The sequence below is a fragment of the Pinus tabuliformis genome, chromosome Q, assembly GCF_031772625.1.
Source record: "Pinus tabuliformis cultivar Carrire ecotype Pingquan chromosome Q, CPIR1, whole genome shotgun sequence".
Classification (NCBI taxonomy): Eukaryota; Viridiplantae; Streptophyta; class Pinopsida; order Pinales; family Pinaceae; genus Pinus; species Pinus tabuliformis.
This window is the reverse complement of record NC_142296.1, coordinates 519,916,938-519,919,941: the sequence shown is the minus strand read 5'-3', so window position 1 is coordinate 519,919,941 and position 3,004 is coordinate 519,916,938. Positions and strand designations below refer to the sequence as shown.

Sequence of the window (3,004 nt, the reverse complement as noted above, 5' to 3'; positions counted from 1 at the left end):
TATTATTTTTGACAAAAATAACCCATCGGGGGAATCCAAGGAATTAAAAAATTATAATGAAATCCGAAAGCTCCCTAAAGTTCTCATAGCGAACCATGCCCACCACACTCCGGCTCCGTTACTTTTTCATTACGTTAATGTGAGATTAAATAAATGAACTTTAGTGGCAGGACAACTCCCAAAAATGGTCACCGAGGGACTCCTCGGGCTCAACGATGCTCATGAGCCTCATATCAATTAACGAACACTTCATTCATATGCGCGGCCCCAGAACCTAGCCTTACACAATATAAATACAAGAAGGTTGGGATCAGCCTTTTATATCGTATCAGCCCTAGCCTTACACAATATAAATACAAGAAGGTTGGGATCAGCCTTTTATATCGTATCATATCAGCCTGTTTGGGGTTCAGCGCGCAGTGTTGTGAAACCTTCAGATCACTAAGTAAACAGTTGGCGGCTTTGGTTTCAAAATGACGAGGAGCAGTGGAAGTATCTTGAACGTGGAGGAAGGATGCGCTATTGCCAAAAGGGCCGTGAAAGACAATAGGGTTGATCTGGAAGAAGGTTGGGCTTTTATTTATAAAGCTATCCTACAGCTAAGAACCCGGTTGGAGGGAGATCTCAACTTTAATGTGACAGCGGAAGAGAGAGCGGTTATTTACAGTATCGTCTACAATCTGTGCAAAACTCGCCTTGACAAAGAACAACTCTATGATAGATACGGGGATTCCATGAAAGAGTACATCACCTCAATGGTTTCACCGGCTTTGAGGGAACAGAATGATGATGAGGAGTTGTTGTTGAGAGAAGTTGTGAAACGCTGGAAAATTTACAAGGCGATGCTACATTGGATGGACATTTTCTTCGAATATTTGGATCGCGTGTTCACCCAAAGGTATCCCTCCGTTATTTCAGTCAGAAAAGTTGGAATCATGTACTTCCGAGACCTGGTTTTTCTGGAAATGCGAATGAATGTGAAGAATGCGGTGATTGTTCTCATTGACGAAGAGCGTGAAGGAGAGCCAAGAAATGATACTCTTTTGAAGGATGTTGTGGCCATTTTTCTTGACCTTGAAATTGAAATGGATTTGTATACAAATGATTTTGAAGTGGCTATGTTGGAACAAACTGGAGCTTTCTATTCTCAGAAGGCTGCTTCATGGATTTTAGAAAATTCCTATACCGACTATATGTCAAGGGTGAATGAATCTCTCATACGCGAGAAGGAAATAGTTGCCAGATATTTGCATAGGAGCAGCGAGCAAAAGGTATTAGACAAAGTAAAACATGTACTGTTTTCCCATTACATGACACATTTTCTTGAGGATGAAAATTCAGGATGCCTTGCGTTGCTCAGGGAACATAGATATACAGATATTTTGATGATGGGGAGGCTATTTGATAGTGTACCTAATGGTTGGGACTCAATTGCAAATATTTTTAGACAACATCTTTTTAGTGAAGTAACACCACCGGTTCAACAGGCTGAAGATATTGTAAAGCAGACGGCAGGGAAAAAGGATAAACGTTTATTGTTGCAGGAAGTGGCTGCATTTGTGAGGAAGGTTATAGAACTACGTGACCAGTATACTAAATCTGTTGTCGAGGACACTATTTTTTCTGGGGTTTTGAAACAAGTATTTGGGGTGTTCTGTAATAAGGAATTTGGAGGAAGTACTAGTGCAGAATGGCTGGCTACACTATGTGATACTGTACTTGAAGAGGATAGCAGTCACGAAAAGTTGAGCGGGGATGATATAATTGAAAATGTGGTGGAATTTCTGGAGTATATTTGGGATAAAACTCTGTTTGCTGAATTCTACCAGGGAAAACTAACTCGTAGAATTTTGTTCCGCAAAAGTGTAAATGTTGGTCATGAGCAGAGCATATTGTCAAAGCTAAAACAGAAATATGGCCATCAATTAATGTCAAAGGTTGCTGGCATGCTTACGGATTCGACAAGATCCCAAGAGAGACAGAGTAATTTCGAAAACTATCTAGACAAGAATAGAAATCTCCATCTTGGAATAGAGTTTACTGTTACAGTGTTGACACCAAGATTTTGGCCAACATACAAGTGTCCCCAGATTAATTTACCTCCAGAGATGGTTAAATGTGTTGAAGTATTTAAAGAGTACTATTCTATAGAAGCCCAACAGCGGAAACTTAAATGGATATATTCCTTGGGATCCTGTAATATAATTGGTAAGTTTCAGAGAAGATCAATAAAAATGATAGCAACAACTTGCCAAACAGCCATATTATTGTTGTTCAATGCATCTGAAAGGTTGAGTTATTTTGACATCAAAAGGAAGTTGAATTTGGAGGAGGAAGAAATTGATGGACTTCTATATTCACTAGCCTGTGACAAGTACAAAATTCTTCAGAAGATTCCAGATGCAACCACCTTAACTACATCAGATAATTTTAAAATCAATTTTAATTTTACAGATAGAACAGGGAAGATAAAACTGCCAATGCCACAGAAGAAAAAATCATCCCAGGATATTCAACAAGACAGACGTTTTCTTATTGATGCATCCATAGTACGGATTATGAAGGCAAAAAAGGTTTTACAATACCAAAGACTTGTGAGTGAATGTGCTCAGGAACTTGAAGGGCTATTCAAGTTAGATTTCACGGAATTTGAAACGCGGATTGAAGATTTGATTGGGAGGGAGTTCTTGGAACGAGATGAAGAAGAGGTAGATTTGCTGATATATGTACCATGAAGCCTATGCAAGTAGAAGGGAAAAGGTTGGATATAGTTTCTTTTTTCTATCATTTAGTGTTCTTTCAAGGTTTCTAAACAGTTTTATGTAGGTATATTATTAATGTTTATGAGAATGCTATATGGAGTAACTGTGATTCCATATAGTAATTGTATTGGATTATGAGGTTATAATATTATTGGATGATTTTTCTGCAACAAAGGTTTATTATTTTGTTTAGTTTTGTTTTATTTTATTTCCTCATATTTTATGTGTAAATAATTTCTCCT

General features: G+C 38.0%; 1 pseudogene; it reads left to right on the top strand.

Moving 5' to 3' along the window:
* Positions 1-473: 473 nt before the first annotated feature.
* LOC149220468 (cullin-1 pseudogene) lies at positions 474-2,735 on the top strand (annotated as a pseudogene).
* The last annotated feature ends 269 nt before the right edge of the window (positions 2,736-3,004 follow it).